Source organism: Linepithema humile, chromosome 6 (genome assembly GCF_040581485.1).
Source record: "Linepithema humile isolate Giens D197 chromosome 6, Lhum_UNIL_v1.0, whole genome shotgun sequence".
NCBI lineage: Eukaryota > Metazoa > Arthropoda > Insecta > Hymenoptera > Formicidae > Linepithema > Linepithema humile.
Genome location: NC_090133.1, coordinates 10,458,099 through 10,466,402, shown reverse-complemented (window position 1 = coordinate 10,466,402; position 8,304 = coordinate 10,458,099). Strand labels below are relative to the sequence as shown.

At 45.4% G+C, this 8,304-nt stretch overlaps 1 pseudogene; it reads right to left on the bottom strand.

Moving 5' to 3' along the window:
* Positions 1–4,251: 4,251 nt before the first annotated feature.
* LOC137000520 (uncharacterized) lies at positions 4,252–5,299 on the bottom strand (annotated as a pseudogene).
* Between the last annotated feature and the right edge of the window lie 3,005 nt (positions 5,300–8,304).

Here is an 8,304-nt window from a genome sequence, read left to right as displayed (position 1 = left end):
GCCTTGCGAGGCAGCGTGAGAAAAACTGCGAGACAATATGCCTCTGGTTAAATTCTGCTAAAGCAGAGTACGACTAAGATCAAGGGCCCTTGGAGAGAGCTCGCCTTGAAGCGAGTGAGTGAGGAAAGATCTGCGGAGCAACTCTTTTATATCTCTTCGATCGAAGCTTGATCGCGAGAAAGCTCTTCACCGCCTGCGCAACCTGGCGGTGGGTCCGCAAGCTTATAACTGGTAGAAGGCCTGCGGCGCGTAGCGGCGCCGCGGCGTATTATGCCGTGTCAGTGCAGCGGTGTGGCGGTGAGCCGCCACAAGTGGATTCACCGCTAAACCTGTCCTTTGACACCACTCTTCTACAACTTCCAGTGCTCCCTGCATGAGCTCTAGAAGCGTCTCTAGGAACGGGCCTCGCACAAGTATTGCCACGTCGTCCGCGTAGCCTTGTGCAGTGAAGCCTCTATCGTCCAGTGCCCTTAATAAACCGTCTGCTACCAGGCACCATAAAAGTGGGGAAAGTACTCCGCCCTGCGGGCAGCCTCTTCCCACCCACCCACAAACTTTCGCAGTTCCCAGCGAAGTCATCACACGCCTCCCTAGCATGCCTCGGATCCACTCAACGAGCTTTATCAGGACACCCCTTCTGGCGGCTTCCTCACACACTACCTCGTGCGGTGTGTTGTTAAAGGCGCCCTCTATGTCCAAGAAAGCACCCACTGCGTAGCCCTTCCTTTCCAGCTGCTCCTTAATAAACGCTACCGTCTGATGTAGAGCAGTCTCGGTGGAATAGCCCGAACGATACGCGTGCTGATTCTTGTGGAGAGGGTGACTCCACAGAGTTGTCTCCCTCAGATACGCGTCCACCAGCTTCTCCAATGTCTTAAGGAGAAACGATGTTAGGCTAATTGGCCTGAAATCCTTTGCCTTGGTGTAGCTCGTTCTTCCCGCCTTCGGAATGAAAACTACCCTGGCCAGTTTCCATGCGCTGGATGTGTAGCCCATCGCGATACAAGCCCTTAAGGTTCGGGTCAGTGGGCCCACGATCTGTTCCAGTCCCTCTTGTAGAAGAGCCGGAAAGATACCATCCGGTCCCGCTGACTTGTAGGGCTTAAAGGTGTTAATTGCCCACTTGACCTTCTCGGGCATGACAATCTTGGCCGCCATTCGCCAGTCCGCTTGTCGGGCTCTTCTGAGTGAACCCGGCTCCTTATATGCAAATAGTTCTCCCTGCTCCCTATAGAAGCCCGGAAAGCTCACTTCCAGTAGATGCTCCAGACATTGCTCTTCAGTCACCACCGTCCCATCAGGGAGTGCGATGGCCTCCAGAGTCGCATCCGGGTTCCTAGCGAGGATCTTGCAGATTCTTGCCGTTTCAGGTATTCCCTCTACTTCCTCGCAAAACTTCCTCCAGCTTTCCAGTTTCGCCCTAACCACAGAGTCTCTATATTCCTTCTGTGCCCTCCTAGAGAGCTCCCAGTCGGATTGGCGGCCCGTGTTCCTGGCTCTGTTCCAGGCCCTACGAGCCGCCACTCTGAGACCCTGCAGTCCAGGGGTCCACCAGGAAGTTCCTCTACTATTTGTAACCGCCCTTTCGGGGCAGTGACTTTCGTAGCAGTTTACCAGAGACCTCTGCAAGTAGTCCACACAGGTCTTCAGTTCGTCCTCTGTCCCGTGCCTCTTAGGGAAGCCTTTGAGACTGTTGGCCAGGTCTTCCCTATAGGAGTACCACTTGGTTTTCCTCGGATTCCTGAATTTGACCTCCTTCCCCCTAGCCTTAGCTATCCTGAAGGTGATCTGCTTATGGTCAGAGAGCGAGGGCTCCGTCGAGACCCTCCACTCCACTACCTCCTGTATCAACTGCCTGGAACAGACAGTGATGTCGAGCACTTCTCTTCTCGCTATAGTGCAGAAGGTGGGCTCGTCTCCTGTGTTGAGGATCTCCAGATCCGTAAATGCTAGAAACTCCAACACTTTCCTCTCTCTTTTATTGGTGTCCGAGCTTCCCCACACAGTGTGATGCGCGTTAGCGTCACATCCCATGATCAGGGGAAGCCGTTTCTCCTGGCAGTATTCTGCCAGTTTTATCACCGGTGCAGGCGGCACCGCCTCCCCCTCGTCATGAGAGAAGTAGGCCGAGCAAATAACCATTTTCTTCCTGTCACCGGAGTCATCAGTGAAATTCACTTCTACAGCCGCAACGTCCCTGGAACACAGGTGAGGTATCAGCTGGACTTCCATACCCTTGACGGCCACGCAGGCCCTGGGCCGGTCCACTGATGGGGCCCTAAAGAGCCTACCGCAGGCCGCCAAACCCCTGATGCAACCTCGGATTATCCAGGGTTCTTGCATCAGTGATATGCATGTTTGTCTCCCAGCTTGTTGCCTGGCCAAAACAGCCGAGGCCCCTTTGCTGTGATGCAGATTAATCTGGGTGAAGGCTACCCCTCTCGATTCCGCCATTTGGCTGCGAGACCGTTTTAGGGAGCTCCTCCTTATCCCCCTTTATCCCCCCCTGGGCTCCACTTACCCGAAAGACAACCCTGTCGAGCCCAAAGAATGGTCTGAAGTCCAGTGTCTTCAATTTGAGGACACTGGACCCCGGGACACCGAGGACTAGGTTCCCACCCTCCCTGGTGGCCCCTACCCCCTCCGCGAACACTTTCCAGCTCCCGGTGACGAGACCCGGGTTCTGCTTCTCCAGTCGCTTCAGGACCGTGGCCGCGCCCCCGGGAAGTCCCGGGACCCAAACCACCGCCCTGTGCTGCTTTTGAAGCGCGTCCAAGCCCATCACCTTGAGCCTGGCGCCCTCCCACGGAATGATGCCGCCGATCCGTCCCACGAGCCAACCCAGCGACGCCTCATCTGCGCATCTTACCACCGCCGCACCACTCCTTAGAGAAGTGCCGTGGAATCTGGGCACCGGACCCTTCTGGATCCCGTCGATCTCCTCCAAGACCGCACCCCTCAACAGAGTCAACTGCTCAGCAGTGATTTCTGTCTCGGAGTAGCCCTCCGCCACAATCACCCTCGCCAGAGGGTCAGCAGCGTCCAAGTAAGCATGTTGCCCGTCGCGAGTCCTTTGCCTCTTCAGCGGACGGCCGCCCGATGGAGGGGTATCCTTGGAACCCTTCCGACGTTTACCTTCACCACTTCCACCGGCGTACAAGAGGAAGCCACGGGAAGAGAGCGAGCCCCTTCCAGAGCCGCTGCTCTCATCCGCTTCGCCCTCCTTCTTTCGGCCCCGCACCGATTCTTCTTCGCTGGAGGTGAAACCTCCTGCCGCGCAGCCGGGTTGGCCTCACTTCCGGAGCCCTTAAGGGTCCCGTCCGTCACCACCGTCCCAGCTCCTACCCTCGGAGACCCGTCACGCGAGCCCTCCCGACTTCCCACTTCGTTCTCTACGTTTAATATTAAATCTGAATACATAGTGGTCCCACGAGTAGCTAGGGAACTACACGGTCCGCCCACGCAGAGCCCCGCATGCGTGGGTAAGGCTGGATACTCTAGGGTTTCGCCCGGTTCCCCAGAGGCATCGTTCGCGACACTGCTCCCCCAGTGACATGCAGCCATCGCCACGATGGCTTACGACTTGGCTTGGGGAGCTGGTCCGCGGCAACGGTCTTTCCTTACCCTCCACAGGGTTTTACTTCCGTGGGGCCAGGTTATAACCGCCACTTCCCAGCAGCACTGAGTCCCCTCAGAGAACTCACACCTATTGGGCGTCCTCCTATCCGCCACCTTGGAGACGCGCCCGGTGGGTAGCTCAACCCCCGGCAAAACATGGGTTAATAAATATTATATATATTTCTAATATATTTCTACAATTAACAGGTGATCAAGTCAGATGGAAATTTAGTGCACTAAAAAAAAAATCTTATAACAAAAAAAAAAAAAAAAAGATCATAATTGCACAAGTGGAAATGCCCCGAAGATTCTTGATGATTTTGATAAAAGATTACAAGAAATTTTAGGTCATACGAGTAGTAATATTAAAAACGATGAAAATGGCTTTAATTCACCAATATCAGTGAATACTCAGAATATAATAAGTAATTTCATTTTCTTCTTCATAGTTTTGTATTATATTATTTTCTTCACAATTTTCGTCATAAAAATCTTCACCGTTATCTTCATTATCTAAACATAAATTATGAAGTACGCAACAACCTGCTATAATTAAAGTCATGAAATGGACATCGCGTAAAGGTAATTTATGTAACTGGCGAAATCGAGCTTTTAAAAGACCAAAAGCTTTTTCAACTGCAACTCTAGTTATTGAAATTTTCAAATTAAATGCTCTTTGTTCAACTGTTAAGAGACCATTATCCTTGAAAGGACAAACAATCCATTTTTTAGCTACTCCATTATAGCCTTTATCTCCTAACAAAAAGGTTTTATTTGGAAAAAGATTTTCTCTTTCTTGCTCAGCAGTACAAAAAAGCTGTGATCTTCTTAACATTCTAACATCATGAAAAGACCCTGGATCACCACAATATATATTAAAAAATCTCATATTACAATCAGCAACAGCTTGCAAAAAGATTGAATAACATTGTTTTCTGTTAAAATATTCTCTACTGTTTTCTTTATCAGGCTTATTTATATAAATATGTGAACCATCTATTGCTCCAATGCAGTTTGATATACCTGCTTTTTCTTGAAATTCACAAGAAATATTAATTAAATCGTTTCCTTGAGGCTATTTAATAACTTCTGGTACCAGAGTTACTAACCAATTGATGACTCGACGTATAATACGGAATACTGACGATAATGATATATCAAAAAGATTAGACAATGTTTGATGTGGTTCTTTATTACTAAGAAACCAAAGAGTCATCAGCAAACACAGTTCTGCAGACTTTTTTTCTTTTCCACATTCATTTGATGGCATAAATCGGCTGGTTTCAAAGGATTCTAAAAAAAGTCAACAATTTTAGTAAGTTCTTTCAATTATTATAAGTAACATTTCTTAAAAAATTAATCTTATAATATTAATAATAATTACCTACTAATCTGTACACAGTTACGCGATTTAATCTAAAGTCTTCTCTAAATTCTTTATCACTTTTTCTATGTACTACGTCAAGAAAATTTTGCACATGATGTCGTCTACAGCCATTTATAGCTGAAGAAGAGGAAATAGTAAATCTTCTTCATATACATTATTTTCTAGCGAATTGTAGTTCTCATCTGAAGAACTACTGCTACTGGTAATGCTATCACTATTACTATCACTACTATTGCTGCTGCTACTATCATCATGCAATAAATAAATTGCATTCCTCAAATCATTTTCATTCATCTATAAAAACAATTATTTGTTAATTTACATATTATTACATGTTATTACATATAACCTCTATAAATACTAGACTTCTTTGTAACGTAATTTTATATTATATATACATATATTGTGTACTTATTGTAAAATAAAAATTATATAATAATAAAAAATTACCTTTACATGAATATTTTTCTTCAATAATATAATTTTTATAAATCTGATAAAAATCTTACTTCTTTTAGATATGGTTAGATAAGAAGACCTATTGCGCATCAACTTCTGCGCAATCAAGTGCTTTCCATTTATCATATCGGAGTTGCTGACTTGAGCTAGCTCAAATAGACACAAGTCATAATAAATGGAAAGCACCCATTGTTAAATGTATAATTTGTGAAGAAAGTATAAACGTTTACTTTCACACATGTAGTTTAAAACATCATATCAAAAATAAACATTCAGCCGATCAGACAAAAATACAACAAAAAGATTTGGAACAAGGAACAGCACACGATCAAGCTTGAAACGGTTCGTTTATTTACGCAGAATAGTTCGCCGGAATCAGGAGTTCGGTTCGTTGGGGGCAAGATCTATAGAGAGAAGGTTACCTCAGTAAAACCGGTTGATGGCGAGGGACAATGAAGTAAGGGGAGAGCTAGAAACAGCTTGATGGCGAGGGGCGATGAAGGAAGGGGAAAGCATGATGATCTCATCGACAAACAGTAACTGTCTCTCTCTTTCAAAGTTCTTCCTTTTCTAACTGTTTCTAACTCTGTCACTCGCTCTCATTATTGACTTCCATGTGTCAGTTTAAGAAGTTATATAGTAAAAATCGAAGGTACGTATATTAATTATTTTGTTTGTTATTTCCCTTAACATATTCATGAACAAAACCGAAGAAATAATTTAACCCACATAACCTAAACAATATTTCTTTTATCTAAATACATACAATTTTTATATTTCATTAGCAAATATTTGAAAATTGTTAACACTTTGTAAATTTTATCATATAAATATTCACATTTGCAATGTTGAAACATATATTACAATTTCATTATTTAAGTTTGTATCATAATAAATTTGTGTATGATGCTTTTTATATTACCCTAGAATTGTACTTACATTTATGAATTTCAGTTACAATTTTTTGACAATTTTTGAGGTTTCCACAATTAAATATAAAAAATAAATTTTTTTATAGTATTTCTTTTGTAAATAATGCATATAAACAGTAAATATTATTTTAAAAATAATTTTTAAATATGTACTATTTTTTCTTTTATTTTACTACTTTACAAATGATGTTTTTTGTATATATCCCCAAATTATATTTTATTTTCATTGATATTACAGTCTAAATACGAGTACAAAGCAATTTGTATTACAAATGCATTACAGCGATATTTAACATTATAAACGTTAAGTATCTAGCGCCATAATTTGCAATATGAAACCGTGTGAGCTTCGGCGGACGCGGTATAGCTCGTCGGAATCCGAGTTCGTTCGGTTGGGGGTACGTCGATAAAATAAATGCTCGGTTGTAACAAAATAAAGAAACAACGTTTATTAAACTAATATGTTGAAATGACTTGCTTCAAATGACCTGCTTAAATGATCGTGTGTACATGCAAAGCGTGTGTGAAGCGAATTCGGTACAAGTGAGTTGCGTGCGGAAAAATGTACAAAAGTAGAAAAGCGGAGCGTGTTGAATACAGAGTAATACGCGGAGAATATAATCGGCAGCGGTAAATGGTAATTAGCAGCGGTAAATGACAATTAGCAGCGGTGAATGATACTTGGTCTACACGTGACGTGAAGCATCTTGGTGCGATCGGCGAGAGCGCAAGCGCGTGCGATCGTTTGGTACAACGCAACGCTCGTCGGTGAGTGCGTTCGTGATAGTACCGCGAGTCCGTTCGATCGTAGATCGTGACGAATCGCTCGACGGCGCGAATTGGTCGACGCAGGTTGCCCGCCGGATGGATTCTGCGGTTGAATCCCGGTGCGCGGTAACGCGAGATTAGGACCAGGACGTCGAGTACGCTCGACGGGAGTACGAGAACGCTCGCACTAGAGGCTTTGAGGCCGAATATGTTTGGCGGACGTACGAGAACGCTCGTACGAGGGCGGATTTAGAGCGGCGATCTGACTAAGTACAAGGGAATGCCCTGTATACGAAGATCGGTGCCTGGAGGAGCCGAGTACGCTCGACGGGTATACGAGAACGCTCGTATCGGAGATAGAAATGGTACCGAGGACGCTCGTGTACCTGGAAGAAGGCATAGAAGCCGAGTACGCTCGGCGGACTACAAGAACGCTTGCAGTAGGATTTTTCGCTGTCTAGCAGCGAACAGGGTCTGGTGATTAGGCGTACAGCCGAGCCTCTTTTACCCGGCTGGCGGCCGACTGACTTCGGATCGGCAAGCATCGGCGGTTTCGGCGGCGAGCCCCCCACAAAACGGATTTTCGGAACGGTCGGATGTGGGGGGTTTTCGGCGATTGACCGCCGTTGTTATGACAAGAAGTTTATCGGCGCTCGATGCGCCCTTGGTGGGCTACGGACGATGGTCGGTCCGTAGCCGTAATGATGCAGCTTGCGGGCTGCACCGTTACAAATATATGTAATTTATAGCGCCTTTCTAATTTACTTTTCAATTTTTATTACGCAATTTCCAGTGCTATCAATATTTTACAAAATAAAAGTATTTTTTCGATCAAAACTCAAAGCATTTCTATATTAAAGGAGCGAGAGAAAAAACACTAAAGCGTGCGAGAGAGACAGCTACTGTTTGCCGATGAGATCATCATTGCCCCTCTTGCCGCTCGCCCCGCTCAGCATTTGCCCCTCTTGTCGCTCATCCCTCTTTGCGCATGAGGTAACCTTCTCTCTATAGATCTTGGTCTTGTATCAAGATCTATAGAGAAAAGGTTACCTCAGTAAAACCGGTTGAGGGCGAGGGACGATGAAGTAAGGGGGGAGCTAGAAACAGCTTGATGGCGAGGGGCGATGAAGGAAGGGGAGA